Raw genomic sequence first — 24,671 nt, forward strand, 5'->3', positions numbered from 1 at the left:
TTAATGACGTGCAGACAATGACACGCGCTGATAGAGGACACGCATTTGTGTGTGTCCTAAAAAATGAAGTCAGTTTTGTAAAATTTGAAGGATAGAGGACACGCATTTTTGCGTGCCCTAAAATTAGTGTCCAACAAAAAAAACACGGAGGGCACCAATCATAAAAATCGTGTCGTGTAAATGTGTCGTTTTATATTTTTTTAGGAAGGCGCGTTCTCTTGGGGGGAAATGAAATCCTAAAAAATTAAACAGCCCGCTGATGCATCTCCTTCTTCTTCTTCTAAAATCCTCTACCAAAAATCCCTAATAATCCTTTAAGCAGTTTGTCTTCCTCTACCTCTCAATCTCTCTCTCTCTCTCTCTCTCTCTCTCTCTCTGCAAGCCCTAAGCCGCCACCACCACCATCGAACCTCATAAGCTTTAAGAGTTCGAAGTACCTAAGCAAACACTTCCGCCATCTTAAGATGTCGGTACAAGATCGGAATGCCACATCACAGTACACGATGTCATCATCGTCTCCACAAACCGCCGTCAACAGCAGAGAAAACGAATGCGACTGGGTCTGGAACGAAATCAAAGTCGAAGCTAGCCGTGACACCGAATCTGAACTAGCCCTCGCCAGTTACCTCTACTCCACCATTATCTCCCACTCATCTCTCACATGCTCTCTCTCTCTCTCTCTCTCCTATAATATATTCTTTTCTATTACTTCCAAATCTAATCCAGACAACAAGCATTTGATGCTTCCCAACTCGGCTAACTGAAAAGTTATTCCAAAGTTTCACTAACTCATTTCTCAAATTTGCATTGTACGATCAAAGATAGGGTTCTTTTGTTGATATCAAATGATCACTTCTTCTTCAATTTCCCCCAAATTTGTTGTTTTAAGCTCGTGATTCAGCTAGAGACAGAGAGTTATGGAAGTGGAACAATCAAATCATTCATTGACCTTCCACGAGCTTTCCATGGAACATGGCATTAGCTTTGTTACAGCCCTTCAGGTTTTAATTTTCAATTCAGTTAAAATTTCCTTTTTTTTAAACTTCACATCAGATCTGAGATTTTGGTATATAGTTATATATGTTAATGATGATATTTGACTTTTTATGTGATACTTTCACTATTTGATCTTTTTTTTTCTGTGATAGTATTTTTGTCTGATTTTTGAAGGGATTCTTCGTTATGCCTCTCCATATCCACAAATGCTGCGACCAGCATATCCTCAAAGGCCACTTGGAGCAGTGGGAGTCATTCCATCATTAGCATGCCCACCAATGATGGCTATACGGGGTCCAGTGGTCCCTACAATCATTAGGCCACCCATCAATACAATAACTCCAGCTGAAAAGCCAATGACCACAGTTTATGTTGCAAGATAGCATCTGTAACGACGTAATTTTCAAAACAATTTTTCATTTTTCAAACATAACATATCTCATATAAATCATTTCAAACTCAAGTGTATCAATGTTATCACGGTAAAACATGTCCCAGAATCTCAAATACAAAATCCTCTATCAGTGTGTACAAATCACGCCGGCGCCTTACCGCGATCCTCGCTAGTACCTAAAACACATATCACATAACACGGTAAGCATAAATGCTTAGTGAGTTCCCCAAAATACCACATACAACACATAAGCCACTCGAGGCTATAACTCGGTATGACCCTCCGGTCAATGTGTCTCAGCGGGACCCTCCAGTCCCGTAGCTCGTTGGACCCTCCAGTCCGGTCTAGGTCGTTGGACCCTCCGGTCCGTTCTAAATCAATGGACCCTCCGGTCCGGTCTATATAACTCATAGCATACATATATCACAATACACATAAACTCAAACATACACATAACACGTAAGACCCTCCGGTCTGCACATAGATACCACTCAAGGTAAAGTATAGTGAGAAGACTCACCTCGTATGATGTCTAGTAAACTCTCGTACTCGATATCCCCGATCTAGCCTCCGCCTATCAAAATGATAATATCTCTAATCAATACTTTCCTCATGCTCTCATCTCTAAGGAATGGGTAGAAGACCATTCTACCCTTCCATGGTCTCTCCCTTGAATCAGTTTGACCAACCCCCAAGGTCAACTGAAGTCAACTCTAGTCAACGGTCCAACTTTGACCAGACTCGTCGAGTGCACTCAGGTGACTCGGCGAGTCCATGCACATCCTCTGAATCCTTCTAAGGCCTCACTCGGCTCGTCGAGTTAACCTCCCAACTCGACGGTTTACCACTGGTCACGAATCGCGGGGCAACACGATCCGACTCGTCGAGTTCTCTCATGGACTCGGCGAGTTTCCTCCATGGCAATATTCATTAGACCTTCTGAGGTCAGATCTATTTCTCTAACTTATAGATCTGACCTTCTAACATCCAAAAACCACGTAAAGGTCTGAACTTGAGGCTCATGCATGGTGTATTTTGCTCTATACACCATTATGACTCCATTGAAGCTTCATAGCTTTAAGGTTCCAAAGTTACTCACTCAAAGCTTCCTACTTTCTGGTTCTCTGGACCTCACAAGGTCCAGATCTACAAAATAACTCGAAAAAGGGTTTGGATGCACCCAAAACCCCATCCAAAAGATGTTACAAGCCTTAACTCAACAACCAAAGGAAATCTATTCAAACACCAGGGAGACAAGAGCTTATACCATATCTGAAGCTGATCCACCAACTCTCCTCTGAGATCCTTGCAACACTCTTGACCTTCTTCTTCAAAGAAATGACCTCCAATTAGCCTCTTTCCTCTCTAGCTCACAAATAACTCTAGGGTTTCTCTCAAAGGACGAAGACACTGGGGGGAAGGGCCAAGGAGGCTATAAGTGCCTTTAAATAGGGCTCAGGCCCAAAGATTTAGGATTTCTGCCAACAGCGCTGACTCGGCGAGTCATCTTGTCGACTCGTCGAGTCCATTCATTTTCCACGTCACCAAGTCGCGATCCTACTCGACGAGTTAAGGCGCCAACTCTTCGAGTGACTCCTCATAACTTAGAAAATAAAACTCATTTTATCATACCTGAAAATCCGGATGTTACAATTCTCCCCCATTAGAATCAGACTTCGCCCTCGAAGTCTTGCTCTGCAAACAACTCTGGATGCTGCTCCGTCATCTCCGTCTCCAGCTCCCAAGTCAACTCGGACCCTCTCCGATGCTGCCACTGGACCTGGACCAGAGGCACCTCCTTATTCCTCAGAACCTTGATCTTCCGATCCAAAATCGTGATCGGCCTCTCAATGTAGTTTAGGCTCGCATCCACCTGAATATCCTCTAGCGGTACTACTGTCGTCTCATCGGCTATACACTTCCTCTACAGGGATACGTGGAAAGTATCATGAATTTGGCTCAACTCCACAGGTAGCTTTAAACGGTATGCTACCTTACCCACTCCTGCAATCACCCTGAACGGACCAATGTATCGGGGCCCCAGCTTGCCCCTCTTCCTGAATCGGATCACTCCTTTCCAAGGAGATACCTTCAGGAGTACGAAATCTCCAACCTGGAACTCGAGCTCGGATCGCCACCTATCCACATAACTCTTCTGACGGCTCTGGGCTGTCAGTAACCTGTGTCTGACCTGCTGAATCTGCTCGGTCGTCTTCTGCACTATCTCAGTGCTGTCCATGACTCTCTGCCCCACCTCTCCCCAACAGATGGGAGTTCGACACCTCCTCCTATATAAAAGGTCAAAGGGAGGCATACCTATACTCGAATGGTGGCTATTGTTGTAAGAAAACTCAGCCAAAGGTAGGTAGGTGTCCCAGCTTCCCCCAAAGTCCATAACACATGCTCGAAGCGTGTCCTCGAGCGTCTGTATCGTCCGCTCACTCTGTCCATCCGTCTGTGGGTGGTAAGCAGTACTGAAGTGCAATCTCGTTCCCAACTCTTCATGGAACTTCTTCCAGAACCTGGAAGTGAAACGTACATCTCGGTCTGACACAATCGAGATAGGCACTCCATGCCGCGACACCACCTCCCTCACATATATCTCTACCAGCATCTCTGTAGAAGAGCTCTCACTGATAGCAAGAAAATGAGCGCTCTTCGTCAGTCGGTCCACAATCACCCAAATTGCATCAACACCTCTCGCGGTCCTCGGCAATTTGGTGATAAAATCCATAGAAATTTGTTCCCACTTCCACTGGGGAACCTCCAATGGCTGCAACTTGCCATGCGGACGCTGGTGCTCGGCTTTAACCCGGCGACAGGTCAAGCACCTCTCTACTACCCATGCAACATCCCTCTTCATAAAGGGCCACCAGTAGTCTCTCTTCAGGTCCAAATACATCTTAGTGGCCCCGGGATGGATCGATAAACTCGATCTATGCGCCTCCTCCATCAGAGTGCTACGTGCCCCGCCCGTATAAGGCACCCAAATCCGACCTCGAAAGGTCATAAGCCCTCGGCTATCGGTAACAAACTCGGATACCTGCCCAATCACCCGCTCTCTCTTGCGGTTCTCCGGTCTCACAGCCTCTGCTTGGGACTCTCGGATGGTATCCCATACCGGAGTCATCACCGTCATCCTCATGCATATATCTCGAATCAGGGCACTCTCCGCCCTGCGGCTCAGAGCATCGGCTACCACGTTAGCCTTGCCCGGTTGGTACAGGATCTCACAGTCGTAATCATTTACCACATCCAACCATCTCCTCTGGCGCATATTCAGGTTGGGTTGATCCATCAGATACTTCAAACTCTTGTGGTCCGTGTATATGGTACACCGAACCGCATATAAATAATGGCGCCATATCTTGAGGGCGAACACCACTGCCCCCAACTCCAAATCGTGGGTGGGATACCTCGTCTCATGGGGCTTCAGCTGCCTCGATGCGTATGCTATCACGTGCCCTCTCTGCATAAGCACCGCACCCAACCCCGATATAGACGCATCACAATATAGCACGAAATCCTCCATTCCTTCCGAAAGGGCTAACACCGGGGCTTCGCATAATCTCTGGCGAAGGGTCTCAAACGAGGTCTGCTGCTCTGGAACCCAAGTAAAAGCAATGCCCTTCCGGGTCAATCTGGTGAGGGGAACGACAATCTTGGAGAAATCTCTGATAAATCTCTAATAGTAGCCGGCCAACCCCAGAAAACTACTGATCTCGGTGGGGGATCTCGGCACCTCCCAACTCATGACAGCCTCAATCTTGGCCGGATCGACCAATATCCCATTCTGATTAACGAGATGTCCCAAGAACTGGACCTCTCGTAACCAAAAATCACACTTGGAGAATTTGGCATAAAGCCTCTCCGATCTCAGCACTCTAAGGATCTCCCTCAGATGCTCCTCATGCTGCTCTCTGGATCTCGAATACACTAGAATATCATCAATGAACACAATCACCGATCGATCCAACATCGGCCTACACACTCGGTTCATGAGATCCATGAACGCAACTGGTGCATTGGTGAGCCCAAAAGGCATCACCACAAACTCGTAATGTCCATAACGAGTCCTAAACGCCGTCTTCGGGATATCCTCATCATGCACCCTCATCTGATGATATCAAAACCTCAAGTATATCTTGGAGAACCAAGATGCACCCTGCATCTGATCGAACAGATCATCGATCCTCGATAGTGGATAGCGGTTCTTGACCGTCAACTTGTTCAACTCCCGGTAATCAATGCACATCCGGTGTGAACCATCCTTTTTCTTGACAAAAAGGATCGGCGCTCCCCACGACGAGCTACTCGGTCGGATGAATCCCTTCCCCAGCAGCTCCTGAAGCTGTGAGGATAACTCCTGCATATCTGGTGGCGCAAGGCGATAGGGTGCCTTGGCAATAGGCACCGCTTCCGGAACCAAATCAATATGGAACTCCACCTGCCTCTCCGGAGGCACACCCGACAATTCCTCGGGGAAAACATCCGGAAACTCACGCACTATCGGAACCTCATCAACAGAACTCGGCCTCTCTGCGGCAACTTGTGTATCCATCACATAGGCTACAAACCTTCTACAGCCCTGCTGTAGACTCTGTCTCGCCCTGTCGACCGAGCAAAATGCTGACCCAGATCGGGTACCCTCGCCATACACCGTAAGTACTCCCCCACTAGGGTCTCGTATGGTCACCACCTAACGCTCGCAGTCGATAACAGCTCCAAATCGGCTCAACCAGTCCATGCCTACGATGACACAAACATCCCCCATCGCAATCGGTACCAAATCTATCGGGAACTCAACGCCGAAAATCTCGAGTACACATCCTCGAATCACATCAGTCGCATAAACCGCTCGTTCTTCAGCTATAAAAACTCGTAGAGGTCGACTCAACGCCTCTCGTCGGATACTGATGTGCTGACTAAATGCTAATAACACAAAAGATCGACTCGCACCCGAGTCAAACAACACCAAAGCAGGTACAGAACTCACAAGAAAAGTACCTATGCATACCATAATATAAGCACAATATCTCATACTCAGAATAAGTAAATAAAAGAATACATACCAACCACGACATCGGGCGCTGCGTGGACCTCCTCCGCTATCAACCGGAAAGCTCTCCCGTGAGCCTTCGGTGCCTCGACCTTCGCTGGACGGATCTTAGTAGCTCTAGCAGCAGGTGCAGATCGTTGTGCTGATCCCTGAAGTAGTTGTGGGCACTCGGCCTTCCGATGGCCCGTTTGGTTGCAGTGGAAGCAAACCGAAACTCCTTTGGGTTAATCCCTCGCGATATGCCCCTCCTTCCCACACTTGTAGCACACACCTGCCCTGCATACTCCCTTATGGCTCTTGCCGCACTTCCCACAAGTGCGGCCCCTCTGACCTACGGATCTCGAGTCGGCGGGTTTTGCCCACTTGGCCGCCGATTGAGACTGTACCGTCCGCCTATCCCTCCTCTGAGACTCGGCCTCCTCCCTGGCCTGAGTCTCTAGCTCAATCTCTCTCTTCTGGGTATTTGCCTGGAACTCGGCAAAGGTCCGTTATGTCGAGTTCGCCACGAACTCACGAATGTCCCTCCTCAGTATGCTCAGATATCGACTTATGCGTGCCTGCTCGGTAGACACGTGCTCAGGGCAAAACAACGCCCTCTCGTAAAACATCTGTGTAATCATAGTCACAGACTCCATCCCCTGCTTGACGTACAAGAACTCCTGTGCCAACTGTTCCCTCTACACCGGGGGAACATACTCATCTCGGAACATGGTGGTGAACCTCTCCCAAGTCACCGCTGTAATCTCTGCAGGAGTGAAGTCTGCTGTCACAAACTTCCACCAATCCTTCGCTCCCAAGCGAAGCTGGATTAGCGCGAACCGTACCCTCAGATGCTCCGGACAAGAACATGTGTAGAAGCATCCCTCGATGTCAGAGATCCACCTCATCGCGACTATCAGATCCTGAGTCCCATCAAACTCTGGTGGCTTCGTGTTGCTGAACTCGCGGTACATCAATGAGTCACCCCCCTGTGGCCTGGCAGCGGCGACGGCTGCGATGGCTGCAGCAACAGTAGCCTCGGTAAGAGAGGCATACCACTCGTCAAATGTCTCAATCAACGTGGTCTTGATAGACCCAAACATCTGTAGAATCTCAGCTCGGATGGCTGCGGCCACCTCCTCATGAACCAGCCTACGAATCTCCTCATCACTGGTACCACTGGTACCACTGCCTCCTGGGTTGTGGCGCGTCCCAACCATGATGTCTCTGAAACACAACACAAAAGAAATCAGAGACTCGCTGAAGTATACTCGCACTCGATACTCAACCCTACTTGTTCCTTAGTACCCTAAGGATTCTTACTTGGACTGCTCACTGATCCGGTGTTTCCAGTAGTACGGGCCCTATACTACCTTCCGCACCACATCAGTATTCACCCCAAGTCCTCCTCCTAGGATTCCAGATCCCAAGTACTCTATATCTCGCTAATCACAGGCTGCCCTCAAGTAGACCTCTCATATGCTCCCCGCTGCTACCTACTCACTCTCGAAGTAATTCATAGCAGCAGTAATCTCCTAGGCTAAGGCATCACAAATCAGGCCACTCTAGTCCTAAATATGAATACCTAGCCTACTCTAGGAAATCACCGTTCGGGCGCTGGCTGATCGTACACACTGCTCATTTCTGCTTTTCTCAAAATCTTTTACTCTTTTAGAAAAATTGTTCCCTTTTATGAAAATTTTTCTCAAATCCTCAGTTTGAGTTCAGATACGCCCGAAGGTGCATCCGAATCCCTCAAACCAAGGCACTGATACCAACTTGTAATGACATAATTTTCAAAACAATTTTTCATTTTTCAAACATAACATATCTCATATAAATCATTTCAAACTCAAGTGTATCAATGTTATCACGGTAAAACATGTCCCAGAATCTCAAATACAAAATCCTCTATCAGTGTGTACAAATCATGCCGGCGCCTTCTCGCGATCCTCGCTAGTACCTGAAACACATATCACATAACACGGTAAGCATAAATGCTTAGTGGGTTCCCCAAAATACCACATACAACACATAAGCCACTCGAGGCTATAACTCGGTATGACCCTCCGGTCAATGTGTCTCAGCGGGACCCTCCATTCCCGTAGCTCGTTGGACCCTCCAGTCCGGTCTAGCTCGTTGGACCCTCCAGTCCGGTCTAAATCGTTGGACCCTTCAGTCCGGTCTATATAACTCATAGCATACATATATCACAATGCACATAAACTCAAACATACACATAACACGTAAGACCCTCCGGTCTGCACATAGATACCACTCAAGGTAAAGTATAGTGAGAAGACTCACCTCGTATGATGTCTAGTAAACTCTCGTACTCGATATCCCCGATCTAGCCTCCGCCTATCAAAATGATAATATCTCTAATCAATACTTTCCTCATGCTCTCATCTCTAAGGAATGGGTAGAAGACCATTCTACCCTTCCATGGTCTCTCTCTTGAATCAGTTTGACCAACCCCCAAGGTCAACTGAAGTCAACTCTAGTCAACGGTCCAACTTTGACCAGACTCGTCGAGTTCACTCGGGTGACTACGAGTCCATGCGCATCCTCTGAATCCTTCTAAGGCCTCACTCGGCTCGTCGAGTTAACCTTCCAACTCGACGGGTTACCACTGGTCACGAATCGCGGGGCAACACGATCCGCCTCGTCGAGTTCTCTCATGGACTCGGCGAGTTTCCTCCATGGCAATATTCATTAGACCTTCTGAGGTCAGATCTATTTCTCTAACTTATAGATCTGACCTTCTAACATCCAAAAACCACGTAAAGGTCTGAACTTGAGGCGCATGCATGGTGTATTTTGCTCTATACACCATTATGACTCCATTGAAGCTTCATAGCTTTAAGGTTCCAAAGTTACTCACTCAAAGCTTCCTACTTTCTGGTTCTCTGGACCTCACAAGGTCCAGATCTACAAATAAACTCGAAAAAGGGTTTGGATGCACCCAAAACCCCATCCAAAAGATGTTACAAGCCCTAACTCAACAACTAAAGGAAATTTATTCAAACACCAGGGAGACAAGAGCTTGTACCAGATCTGAAGCTTGAATGAAGATGAAGCTGATCCAATAACTCTCCTTTGAGATCCTTGCAACACTCTTGACCTTCTTCTTCAAAGAAATGACCTCCAATTAGTGTCTTTCCTCTCTAGCTCACAAATAACTCTAGGGTTTCTCTCAAAGGACGAAGACACTGGGAGGAAGGGCCAAGGAGGCTACAAGTGCCTTTAAATAGGGCTCAGGCCCAAAGATTTAGGATTTCTGCCAACAGCACTGACTCGGCGAGTCAGCTTGTAGACTCGTCGAGTCCATTCATTTTCCACGTCACCAAGTCGCGATCCTACTCGACGAGTTAAGGAGCCAACTCGTCGAGTCACTCCTCATAACTTAGAAAATAAAACTCATTTTATCATACCTGAAAATCCGGATGTTACAGCATCATCGGTGGACAATGAGTTCATGCTCTCCCTTTTGCAGGTAAGTTCCTCTTTTTCTCACATCTTTACTAGAAACATATCTTATTGCCCAATGTTCATGGACTTATTACACATTTATATGTCATTTGAAGCTCTGTGGGCCTGTTAAAAGTTGGAAACGTGTACCAGATCCCACTACTGGGGCTTTGAAGGGCTTTGGTTTTTGTGAATTTAGAAATGTTGAAGGAGTTCTGCGTGCTTTAAGGCTTCTGAGTAAATTAAGTATTGATGGTCAGGAGCTCATGGTATGGTTTCCACATTCTCTATCTTTCTTCTTCGTGTATATTCATGTAAATCATGCTCTATCAGATCTGTACATTTTTTTTTATTTTGAGTTTACAGTTGAAGTTTGATAATGCAACTAAAGAGTATCTCAAGAGTTATGTTGAGAAGAAAAAAGAGAACTTGAAGAATACTGAAGGTGGTGGTTAAGAGGAAGAGAAAAAGGAGCCTTCTGTGGAGGAATTCAAAAAGGAAGATGATAAGAGCGAAGAAAAGAAAGAAACTGATGAATATGAGACTTTTGGCCTTGTGTGTAATGAGGATAAGGAAGTAGACATAGAAGCTAGTGAAAAGCTTACAGGAATGATAGAAGAGAGGATAAAGAATAAACCTTTGCCACCACCACCTCCACCCCCCAAAAGTTGCTTCTGATGTTCTTCCAAATTCAACCCCTGAATATTCAGATGTTGATACAACAAGAAACGGTAAATAACTAAGGGGATGTTTCTCTTTCCTTCCTTTGTACATGGCTGTTTCTTTTTGTACTTAATCTGGACAGAATGACTTAATCGGTTGACTATTTGACTTACATATGTAGCAGAAGATAGAAACGATGAAGAAATGAGGAGCAAAAACAGTGAGAGACCTGAAACAAGTTCACCTGACAGAAGCAGTAGAAGAAGCAGAGAACGTGAGAGAGACCTGAAACGTGAAAAGGTAAGGGAATTGGAAAGATATGAAAGGGAAAGAGAGCAAGATAGGGCTAAAAGAGAGAGGGAAAGGGAATACAAAATGCGTGACGATGAACGCAGATACAGAGCACGTTTGAAAGAGTGGGAAAACGGGGAAAAGGAGAAAGAAAGGGCACACAAACAGGAGAGAGAAAGGGAAAAAGATAGGGAACAAGATAGGAAATATGAGATTTTGGATCAAGAAAACGATGATGGGTATAACAAAAAGAGGAAATATAGAAGTAGTGGAGATGATAGAGAAGAAAGAAAAAGGAGGTTAAGGGAGAAGGAAGAAGACATGTATGATAGAATTAAAGAGGAGGAAGAGATTGATGAGGCTAAAAGGAGAGCCGAAGAGGAAAGGGAACTGCAGAAAGAACAACAAAAACATGCTTTAGAGCTTTTATCTCATAACACCAATAATGGGACTGAAATTGCTATGTTGATCGATGGAAGCTTGTTGGGAATCAGAAGTAAGACTATTGTTGACCAGACTAATGTTGCTGACATGACACATGGAAATGAGATTGGTAAATTGACTAAAGGCTCGTTTCTTTTTGACTTGAATACATTTAGCATCATGTAGCTAATAGTAGCACTATTCTTTTGTGAATGCAAGGGTAAAATGGTCATTTACTCACATTCAGACACTTCATTTACTTTCTTTAGCAATGTCCTAATGGGTGTCACTCACTCTATGCATTAAGATGTTGCATTTTCCCGTTCTACCCATGTTTCTATTAGATTTAGTAGTTTTGCAGATACAAGGGTAAAATGGTCATTCACTTTCTTTAGTATGTTGTATTGGGTAAGTGAGGAGAGTGTCACTTTATGATATCATGCATTTCATTTTCCTGTTAAAATAGTAGCACAATGATTTTGTGAATAGAAGGGTAAGACTAGGAGGTACACTTTGACTTTAGGAACCTAGTATATCTAAAATTGAAAAGTTGAATAGGTTTATTTATTGTTCCTGAAAGCACCTGGTACCTTAAGCACTAAAAAATTTGAAAGGTTACTTGTCATTCACAACTATAAAAATTGTCCCTGATTTTTCAGGCAGTACTTACCAGCATTGTTTTGAAACGTAATGTGACAATGTTAGACATTGTTAGCACTCACATGCAAGGTCAATTTGGATTCCTTGCTGAGGTAAAAATCACTTTATAATTTTTCTATATAAAATCTTATAAAATTTTATTTTTTAAAAAATTTTCTATATAAATGGCCAAATGGGATCTTACTTAACTTACCAATGTTTTTATATTTATGATAGATTGGTCCTTTAAAATGTTGGTGAGCCGGGTTATGCCTTTGAAGATCTATTGGAGATAGAGATGTTCGGGAGTTCATTATTCCAGTTCCTCATGTCAAACAAGTGAAGGTTAGTTTTGTAATTAAACTCAATTTATTTCTCATTTTATTAACAACTTTTATTTATTCATGATCTTTAGCTATCTTCTGCTGGTGGGCGGCTTGTAATTTCAAGTGATGGAGTCTGGGATGCTCTTTCCGCAGAATCAGCTCTAGAATGCAGTCGCGAATTGGCTCCGGAATCAGCAGCAGCACAAATTGTCAAAGTACGGAAACAGAAAAAATGTCAAATTTGTAATAAAATATTAAAATTAATAATATTAATATTCAGTTTTTGTTTTCCTCCACATTTATATATTTTTTGTTTCTAAGTTTTTTTTTGTTTTTTTTATTGTTATATATATATATATATATATATATATATATATATATATATATTTATAGTTTCAATAGCTAAACTTTATATCCATTTTGTTTTATAGAGAACCGCATGGCTGGAAATATTCTATATGTGCATACCTACTGGAGTTGGTGACATGCATGATGTTTAAGCTAATGTTCAAGTCACTACTTGTCATCTACGGCCGGTGGACAGCAACCCAGTACACAGGTCATGACAAACTAATGATATGGAGGATTTTTTTTGACATGATATCTGAATCAAGAAGGTGCCCCTTTATAGCAATGTAGTATTAGGTTATATAGTTAGGGAAAACCTCTTAATAACAATGTACAATTAGATCCCTTTAATATCAATGTATTACAATTTTCTGACATGATGTTATTGGATGAAATTTATTGTTTTGGTATATATTTTTTTTCTATATTTTTGTATTATGCGTAAAAGAGTATCGTAAAGGCACGTCGTATATGCATATTGTAAATGGTTGCTGAAGTTTATGACATGCAAATGTGTGTCGTCTACGCAAAAGCGTGTCGTAAATGAGCGTCATAAATACGTGTCGTCTACGCAAAAGCGTGTCGTCTCTTGTTATAATAGGGTCTTCCTTGACACGTATTTGCGCGTCGTCTGAGCGTTTTATGACATGCATTGCGTGTCGTAAAAGGCTGTTTTTCTAGTAGTGACGGGACACAAGTTGTGGCCACTCGGCACCATAAACCTACCATTGACTATAATCAGCGCTGATGGGAAGGAACAAGTAACCAGGACAATCGAGTTCTCAGTAGTCAAGCAAAGGTCCGATAACGATATAATCCTTGGGCGCCCAGCTCTTTTTCTATTACAAGTTATCCCATCGACAATACATGGCACGGTCAAGTTCAGAACAACCAAAGGTTCAGCAACGGTCACAACCATTAACACACGAGCAAGGCCAATATGGGCAATCACCGTGTAGGCCACCACGCGCATCCCAAAAAAAAGTCGGACCATGATACTCCCATCCAACACGGTCAAAGACGAGATGAAAGACACCCACACCCCCGACAAGAAGAACAAGCGCAAGCCCCGGGCATGTAGCCTGGAGGGAAGGGTGCGGTAGCAACAACATTACCGCGCCAGATACATCGCGTCTTGTTAGAAAGAACACCAAGAAGGGCTGGATATCACTAAGTATGCCCACACGCCTTCGGGAAGTGAAGACACAAGGTACGAAGAAGAAGTCTGACAGAAAACAAAACCAAGGGATCGCAAAAGCAAGGGAGTGAAAGACAAGGAACCACCCTGCAAAAGAAGATGCAGACAGAAGGCTTCCAGCAACAACAAGTGCCCACAATTGGCAGAAGCTTTCCCCAGGATGGCAGCTGGTCTAAAACCCCGAGAAAAATAGAATCAATAACAACAACGCAACACCAGATGACACGAAACCTCCCAGAGATACTAACCAAACAACCGACACTAGAGAATGGAACAGATTGAAAATCGTCTTCCGAAGGACGATTGTCCCAGAAACAGCCAGTCACGTGAACGCAAACATCAGAGAACATGTAAGCACATGAAAGGCACAGAGTAAGAAGGACCAAGAAGAAGAAGAACTCATCCCGATGACATGGGAGTCCCAAGGACCAAGCCAATGGTCCTAGCTTGGAAGGAATCAGGAGAAGGGTCTATGTGATCAAACTCGCACAGGATAATCACACCCCAACTAGCCAAAACAAGACCTAAAAGTAGAATAGCATCGGCTACCGAACCCCCGATACCTACCTAAACGATGTAGGTGTCTACAAGACATCAAACAAAATATATATGCAATGAAAATTTAGAACGAACAAGTATCAATATACTTTTGTACAAATAGAAAAAAAAACATACTGATCATCTATGCCGCATAACAATAAAATCATGGAGGAAAACACAATTGTAAGCCTCAAGGGCTCATAATTTTCCCCTAAAAAACATGTCAACAAGGTCAGTAGAGCCGCAACTCCTGATCATGACAAACAAGAGGCTTTAAAGGACTATAACCTTTCCCTCGAAACATATAAACTCCTAGACTTCGAGGTGTCGATCTCGGTCTGGTTTATATGAAAAGGGCCAGAGTGCAACTCTCCTTGGCCCGAGGCATAGAAAAGGCCCCAAAACAAAGTACTTTAGGTAAAAAAAGGGACGTTCCAACGAAGCAGACCAACTAGGGTCCGCACCTAAAAGCCAGCCAAAGCTTTACACTACGAGGCCGAGCCAAAGGACGAACGACAGGCTCAGATGCTCTGGGCCATCAAAACTCATTAAAACAAATAACAACCACCCCCAAAAGGGTGACACTAACCTTGTTGGGTTTTGAGCATTCTAACACTCCCATGGTGTACATGCAACCCTATAAACCTTGGATCTATGTTTTCTCTATTATACATGCAAATATTAACTATTCCAAGGTTTCATCCTAACTAGCATATTATAAAGCACCTATACTACAAAGTTCTAGTTAGATGACATACCTTTTGATGTAGCTTGATGTCTTCAAGCTTTAAGAGCTTAGCCCCAATAGTGTGGAAGCCTCAAATGGAATCACAAATCACCAAAACACCTTGGAAGAACTTGAGAGAATATGTATGCACACTAAAATCGGCCCACTCTTATTTTCACACACTTGTGCCAATTTTGTGAGCCAAGGACCCCTTTATATATTATGGAGGATTAGGGTTACATCCATGTAAACCCTAATACCCATGACCTTTCATTTACATAGGATCCATGGGTTAAAAGCTCCATGGACCATCCATGAAAGCTTAGCCCAACCTAAATGAACTTGGCCCATTCCATATATATATAAGAGTCCATATTTAATTAGTTCTTTTTGATCACTTAATTAATTCTAAATTAATTCTTGATCAATACTAATTAAATAATATGATTCCATATTAATATATTAGAACTTATAATATATTAATATAAATCATAAATATACTATTCTCAAAAGACTATCCATATAAATTGTGCCGGTGAAGTGCAACCCAAATGGACCATGCCGGGTCGGGTCAAGTACATACCAAATATAGTTATGGACTTAGACATTAATCCAACAGTCTCCCACTTGGATAAGTCTAAAACTATTATTGAGTATGACTTCAAAACCTAACTGGCAATCGTAGCTCTTAAAGCCGTTGTCGAACTCTGACCTTGTCAATGACTTGTCCATTAGATAAGGGATCATATATTCCTCCATTCTAGATATCATATGGACTGAGACATGGATTATAATCATTCTCTCTGTCCATTTGTTGTTTCCTGATTTTCGATTTATGATGACTGACTGATTGAACAAATCAAATCAGTCCTGGCTTGGCCAAGCACTCACATGTGTCATCGCTAAATCATCGAGGGGCCCACAGATATCGCTTTTATCCCGAAGGTAAAAGGAATGGATAAACTTCGACTCATATGGCTTGTTCTACTACTTGTTGAATCATACACAAAGGCACATTTTATAACATCGAGTTACCAAATGCGTTTTCGTGCAATCAATGTATAACCAACTCATAGTAACAACTCATATCTCTAGGTTTGAAGAATATAAGATATTATCGTCTCATGATCACTCGTGATAAAATCCATGAAGTGATTCAAATGAGCGCGGGTTAAATCCAATACTCAAAACTTATGAGAACTCATGAGTGTTGTAGCACCACTTTGTCCACCAACTTGGACCTCTACAAACCAACCCATGACAGTCTTGATTCATATCTACTTCCAACATATGACCGACTGTGGATGGTTTGAATAACTTAATCATTCAAGAAGAGCGATTTAGTTATTCTGGAAGTCAAAACATGCAAAGTGAAACACAAGAATAAATGAATCAAATATGGTATCAAACCCTATGAATATAAATAAACACTTTTATTTATCACCATACTGATTACTCATTATTCATTGTTTCGGTTTTATCAACTTTATAATTGAATTAAAAACACTAGTTGTCCCATGCTCCAAGCATGTACACTATGTTTTTCTTAAACAATAGCTTTGCCATACACCAAGTTTGCACTCTATGTTTGTCTATGATCCTTACTTTGTGAAATAAACCAATTGAACATAATTTCAATGATTCTAATTTCACACTCCCAAATCCTTATCGAAAAATGTGAGAATTTCAAATTCCTATCATTTATCGAAATCTGTTTAGATTTTAAACTTATATGCACTGACCCTCCTGTAATGAATATGTACAAAGTCACAAAGACTTGTCAACAGTCATTATAAGGTATTCCAATGGAGATCAACTCCATGGAAACTAAGTCTCATATTCAAAGTACATTGCTTTGGACATGCTTCTTGCATTAAGTTTTCTAATCTTACACAGATAACTTCCACCTATGGAGACAACTCCATATTCTCATTTTGACTATCACTTCTGAATAGGAGATGCCTCTTTTTAGAATATGTCAATATGGTCCTTCCAAAATTAGCACTATACTTCCAACTATCCCTGAGCAACCAATCTTTGGTAAACCTCAGATTGTCCTCGACAATTGCTTAATCATTTTAGTCATATCCAATTCTAGACCTTTTCCCTTCTTAATGCCTCTGGGCATTTGGAAAAATTTAGAAATGACAAATATTATAGCACATGCAATCGATCCTGTACCCAAAGCAAATGGTACACGATTCATGATGTCTCACATAAAGACATGATTCTAGACCAGTCTTTTGCTACAATATTTTTATTTGCCATGTTTTCAAAATTTGACTATGAAGAGGGATGCCGTAATCATCATCGAATTTTGAGAACGCAATATATAGAATTTCCTTAAGTTGAACCAATCCAACATGAAATTCATATATATATTCTTGACTAAAGATGATTAAGGTCTCAATCTAAGCCTTTAGAACTGAAATGAAGTATATCCTCTCCCTTAATTATAGCAAAACAACTTTTTCAATCCCTGCAGCCTCACGAATTGAAACTTTTGTTTGCTATAATTAACATTGCCAACTTGCAACACTAACAATAATTATCATGCTCCCACTAACATGATGATTATTAGCATAACACTTATGCTCCCACTTGCTTTGACATGTACTCAGAAATCAACTGGACTTCTAGAAATCAATACTTTATTGACTTTCTTACCAAAGTTCAGATTTCTGATACGAGATGCTTTGATAAAACTTTATCAAAATCATACACCTTTCCTTAGATAGCATGCATGTGTGTCTAAACAATTTCAGAACTATGAAAAGGGATGTCGTAATCATAGTCTCAATTGTTTAGACCTTTTGCCATCTGCTTCAAATCTACTTGGTGGAAGTGTTTCCTCACCATCATTTTCATGAATCGGAGAGAAACCTTATGACCCTTAGATTTTATGGTGTATGTGTTCTTATCCATGTGAATCGTCAAAACCATAGTCACAAGACAAGGATAATGACAAATCCAAACTCATATGGACTGAACTTATGCAATCTTAACTTCTTGCCACCTGGCAGTACGGGGCCTGCCATTGCTTCCAACTTGTTATGCAACCAATTGAGAACTTTCAGAACTCCTATGCAAAGCCAACTTTAACTGGAATGGGCACAGAATATGTCAACACGATAGGTTATAAACCTCAAGTCGTGTGCTAGTGAAGAACCTCAGGTTTTATTCTTGATTAATTCTTGAAATTCTTTTTAGGATCTTTAAGACTCCCACTATCCTCTTGACATATAAGACTATCTTGCCAAATATTTAAGAGATAGTGCGGATTCTTTATCAAGACAAACACTTCACACAATTGGCCTTAGTTGGTCTTTGTTTTATCCAAAACATCACAACTTACCAATTTCAAATGTACAAGAGTAGGACACTTTTACTCTTACATTTGACAAGTGTTTTAAACCTTTCTTTAAGATATGTCACTCAAGTTACAATCTTGGAGTATGACTCTAAGAATTGTTTTGGAACGAAGTATGACTCATCTTCCTGATCTAACCATTTCAACAATTCATGACTCCTCTTCTTAGTCATAAGAATGCACTAAGATGACCTTTAGAGGACTAATTGTGATATGATTTCTAAATCATTAAGATGATCACAAACATGATACTAAAGTACTCTCCCATATTTTCAGATTTGAGAAACTTTTATCTTTCTGCCTAATTTGATTCTTCCCATTCGTTCTGCCATACATTGAGACTTTTCCAATGTTTCAGAATTATACTTAAACTTGTAAGTATAACCATATTTACTAAACTTTAGTAAATCAAATAGTCTTAACGAGCTTTGTGGTGGACATGACCAGTGCACAAGAATGTGTACTCGATCCCTTTAGTCCTTCACTTGACTCACACATCCATGTGAACCAGTAATTAGTCTTGATTTTTCAATGCTTGAAAGTTCTCATTCATCATACTATTCAACTTGCATGATTCCAAGTTTCGGTCCAATTGAAACTTGGGTGATGAGGAACTTTCCTGATTTGGTAAATTTAGACACTACCACAAATGAAAGAATCAAATCCATTTTCTAATATTGCTGTCAGTGGAATCATATAAGCAACAATTTTCCACAAATGCCATTGTAAGGATACTTCAAATAAATAAAATTAAACAATTTTCTTTTATTTTAAAACTTTGCGGAAAAACTTATCCCTACAATCCACATGGAAAATTGTTGTTATCTATTCCTTAGCAATATATCATAACTTCTTAAGCAACTGCTCAAAATTCTGATGCGATCGAAATCCACCTTCGCGATCAGAATCAGCATATACTTCCTTTAAGATTTCTCTCTATTCTTTGATTCTTAAAACATCAACATGTGACCCAGTCACACCATGTAATGAGGATCTCAGAATAGAACTTAACAGAGTTAGATAATGGGCTCTACCTGATGTAGAGTCAAACTTATTGACTTTAACATCCTTAGGTAAATTTGGCAGCTTTGCAATCAACACCCCTTCCTTTGGCAAAATAAACATATGGACCCTTTGGTAATGGGACTATCTCAGACTTAGCCTTTCTCTTTGCCATTTGGTCAACCAGGTTGACTATGGCCAATCCCTTTCCATTGGGAAGAGAATGCTTTTTCTGGATTTCCAGTGTCACCATTGTCACTGTCCATAAAGTTTTTGGGAAGTTGATCTTCTAATCAAATTTGCTTTACTATCGTTCCAAATCATTGCTGATTCAGCAGCACCAAGCAAATAGATATGATCATTAAGGTTCATGTTATAGTCTGTTTCATAGTAGTCCCAAAGGAACTCACTATGTGACTTAGAAAGTGATTGAACATCCAACTTTCTCAAGACTTTGACACCCAACTCTCCTGGCTTGTCAATATGTGACTTCATCTCTAAGATGTGATCACACACAGACCTTGCTTGCCATTAGGGCTTGAGTGACCTTGAACTTGTGGGTTAGGGAGAATAATTGGAGGAGGTGGAGGAAGAGAAGTATGACTTCCATGAGCCAAACTCGGGAAGTCATATTCATTAGGAAAGCTTGGTTTGGGAAGATCATTGTTGTCTAAACCAGACATCAACAATGGGAGAAATTCACGTAAAGTTGATTTAAGTCCTTAATATAACACCCAGTATGATATATTAAGGCTAGGACCCAACAAACTATTTTATAACTTGGAAGAGGGATGTCGTAATCCAAGCTATAACATATTTGAAGGTAGGTGAATGACGATTCACCAATTTTCACCAAGATAAACGAAATGTATTATTAGGTTTTAATTGGTTTTGAAACTCCTACATTCTTTTGAGATTCATTGAACTTTTCAATGGCATGTTTCAATCTCGAGTGTGCCCTTCAGGTTTTGTGACTGGGATGCCGAGGATCACAAAAAAGGGTGTGAAGTAACCATGCAAATATACTTGGTACCCTTAATATTTACCCCTCAATCGATGTGTCGGTTAACCACACACGCTCCAACGATACTATGATGAACATTAAGTTACCCTTTGCCTACCTTGTTAAGTCCAGGTTAGTGTGCCGGTTAACCACACACGCTCCACTAACAGCTTAAACAAAGTGCAAAGTGTAATTTCATGGATTAGCACCTTATTCACATTTTCCTAAGTAACTAGGATTGGGAATTTATAAGTGTTTAGTTACTTAGTATTTATCATTATACTTATAATGAAGGGAGAATTATAGTCATTGTCCTACCTGTTCGGCTAACGACCCTCCACCGGTCAAGGAAGCGGTGAGTGAGAGTGGACACCCATTAAACTGCCATTTTATAGGCAGTAACCTTATACCCCCCTTATAGACTGGCTTCGTGAATGAGGCCTACTAATGGTAAGACGACTTGCTCTTATACATATAATATATTAAACTTTTAATATTATAATAGTATAAGGGTGTATTTTAGACATTTAAAATACTTGGTGGTTTAATCTATTAATTAAACTAGACTTTTAATTTAATTAAACTCAAACCATATATTTATGGATTTAATAATACTCTTTTAATTAAACGCTTTAATTAACTATTAATAAAGTCCATAAGAGTTAATTTGAACTATTCAACAAAACATCATAATTCCAATTATTAAACTCAAAATTAAAACCATTTAATTAATTGTTTAAGTTATGAACCCAAGAGTATTAGAATTCAATTCTTTTTTTCATAAAAAACTTTTCTCAAATTCCAAAACTTGAGGGCAAGTTTTGTAATTCTTGAAAACCTTTGGATTTCATAACTTATGGAATTAATGGTGTTTTATGATGAAACTTTCCATGTTCCATAACTTAAGAACAAGTTATGGAATTCTTTAAAACATTAACACCAAATTTTGTAACTCCATAAAACTTTGAATCAAAATTTTTTTTTTAAAAAAAAACTTTCATATCCATAACTTATGAAAGTTTCAAAAACCCTTAAGATCACTACTTTAAAAAAAAACTTTTGAGCTCCAAAATTTTATGACAAAATATGTAACTCCTTAAAACATTTAGATCAAACTTTTAAAACTAATAAAATAATCATATCATTTTATCTTTTACTAAATTTGACCTAATTCAACTCATATAACAAATGATTCAAATTTTACAAATAATTCGTTTTTCACAAAACAAGTAATTATCTTAAAATTTGACAAACGTCATGTTTTTTTTTCCTTTTTTTTCAACTTGAAAATAAAACATTTGCATCAATATAACAGAAAACAACCCATGGCTCTGATACCACTGCTGGGTTTTGAGCATTCTAACACTCCTATGGTGTACATGCAACCCTATAAACCTTGGATCTATGTTTTCTCTATTATACATGCAAATATTAACTATTCCAAGGTTTCATCCTAACTAGCATATTATGAAGCACCTATACTACAAAGTTCTAGTTAGATGACATATCTTTTGATGTAGCTTGATGTCTTCAAGCTTTAAGAGCTTAGCCCCAATAGTGTGGAAGCCTCAAATGGAATCACAAATCACCAAAACACCTTGGAAGAACTCGAGAGAATATGTATGCACACTAAAATCGGCCCACTCTTATTTTCACACACTTGTGCCAATTTTGTGAGCCAAGGACCCCTTTATATATTATGGAGGATTAGGGTTACATCCATGTAAACCCTAATACCCATGACCTTTCATTTACATAGGATCCATGGGTTAAAAGCTCCATGGACCATCCATGAAAGCTTAGCCCAACCTAAATGAACTTGGCCCATTCCATATATATAAGAGTCCATATTTAATTAGTTCTTTTTGATCACTTAATTAATTCTAAATTAATTATTGATCAATACTAATTAAATAATATGATTCCATATTAATATATTAGAACTTATAATATATTAATATAAATCATAAATATACTATTCTCAAAAGACTATCCATATAAATTGTGCCGGTGAAGTGCAACCCAAATGGACCATGCCGGGTCGGGTCAAGTACATACCAAATATAGTTATGGACTTAGACATTAATCCAACAAACCTCTGGGAAGAATTCAAGCCAAAGATGGCCAACATAAACCATCAAGCACAAGGACAGCACAAAACAATAGTGTAACAGACCAAAAGAAGGGGAATTTAACATACACAAAATAAATTGACTACCCGGACAAACCCTCGGGATTTGCACAAAGACCACGCAGGTCCAACGAAAAGTAGTGAAACATTGTTTAAGTGACAAACAAACATAAACATTGTTTTGAAATATTCAAAGAAGAAATAAAAGCCATCACTTACCAGGGGAAGCACCAGCATGAAAAGAGCCACCTTCGAACTGATCCTCAGCATCAGAGTCATCACACAACTGATGAAGGTCAGCCATATGAAGCTCGCCCAGACGGAGGTAGGAGAAAAAGTCTGTCTCCATAAACGCCTTCACTGCAGTGTGCATCGCCTGAATATGCTCCGTGGTAGCAACTTCTTGCCCACCGACAAACTTCCCAGTGATGACCTGTTCCCGGACCTCCTGCTTGCCATTCTCCATACCAGTGGCCATGCACGCCATCTTCATCGGCTTCACTCCTATCACAAACTCAGAACTTTCAACCACCTTGTCCACCACACAGACAATTCCTTTCTGAAGCAGCCACCCCGGATCATCCTCCTAGCCACCTCTTCCCCCAACTGTCTGTTAGCGTGATCCACCTGGTCCTCAAACAACTTCTTCACTTCCACCAACACCTCGATACGCTGGGAGAAACGCTCCACAGACCCGTCCAAAGCAACAACCTTGTCCTCCAGAGATGCCTTCTCCCCTGCTAGTAGATCATAGCGCTCCTCGAACGAATGCTTCTCCCCTTCTAACACCAATAGCTTGGCCCTCAAATCATCCTGCTCAGACCTGATCTGAACGAGCTCGTCAGAATTAGAATCGCCCTGACGAAGGCGAGATGCATTCGTAACCATATATAAACCAACCTGGGCAACCGCATATAAGAGGTTGTTAGAAAGATTAGAATTCAAGAGAAACTCCAAGGGCTCGGTGGTGGCGGGGGAAAAGCATGAGGACCCCAATCATATGCAACCGTGTGCTGGGAAAGTTGAGACTCCCGAGTTATCCCCCACCCGGGCACTTACACCGCCGGCGCTGCCGGAGGAACAAGAACATAGCCCTCAGCAGGGTCTCCCGAATCCAAAAGAAGGACTGGAAAGTTGGGAGCAACTTCTTGACCGACTTTCTGGTCCACACCAAAAGCGCTTTCGATAGCAGTATCCACCTGTTCTTCCTTGTGTTCACGGGGCGGTTTTGTCTCCCCTTCTTTCATCCCCTCCCACTATTTCGTAGTGTCATCATCGGGGATATCCACAACTACCGTATCTTCTCCCAGAAGGAAGTGATGGATTTTATACAAAACAAACAATCATATGTGTGCATGCAACCCTAATTTGAGGATCTATGTTTTCACTATTAGACATACAAGCATTGAACACAAAAACTAGAAACCCTAGGAGGCACATGTAATTTTCAAAATTAACATATAATTAGGGTTAGGATACATACATTTATTGTTATATTGTAATAACAATCAAATCCTTGAAGATCTTGAACTTTGGTAGCAAGCGCCACAAGTGTCGTGCCTCTAATGGCTCACAAACAAACCTAGCAACCAAGGATTACTATGGAGAGAGAAGGGAAGTGTAAAATTCGGCCCTAGCCTCTCTTGCAGTGCCCTTCCACGAAATCCAACCCTATAGGGGTTTATATAGGTGATAAGGAAGGTTTAGGATAAGGCAGGTGTATCTTAGATAACCCTAATCCCTCAACTTCCTCCCTAAGGCTTCCAAGGCACCCTTAGAGCCCAAGGAAACCCTAGGACACTCTAGATTTCGTTCCATCCCTCTAAGGGAGGTCCTAGAATTCTCAATGCTCAACTTTTGAACATTGTCACCTTTAGTCCTTGCAGTTTCAATTAATTCCTTTAATCCCAAAATTAATTCCAAATTAATTTCTGATTAAATATTAATTAAAAAATATGATTTCTAATTAATATATTATATCCATAATACATTAATAAATTAATTTATTAACCAAGTAATAAATTAATAAATCATTCTTCTCTCTCCAACAATAATCCTATTGAATTGTCAGGTTTGAAGGCAACCCAAAAGGACATTGCTACTAGGGATGA

General features: G+C 41.2%; 1 pseudogene; it reads left to right on the plus strand.

Moving 5' to 3' along the window:
• The first annotated feature begins 464 nt into the window (after window positions 1-464).
• On the plus strand, window positions 465-12,741 carry LOC145122130 (uncharacterized; annotated as a pseudogene).
• The last annotated feature ends 11,930 nt before the right edge of the window (window positions 12,742-24,671 follow it).

Source organism: Lactuca virosa, chromosome 6 (genome assembly GCF_052849685.1).
Source record: "Lactuca virosa cultivar CGN04683 chromosome 6, Lactuca_virosa_CGN04683_v6, whole genome shotgun sequence".
NCBI classification, from domain to species: domain Eukaryota; kingdom Viridiplantae; phylum Streptophyta; class Magnoliopsida; order Asterales; family Asteraceae; genus Lactuca; species Lactuca virosa.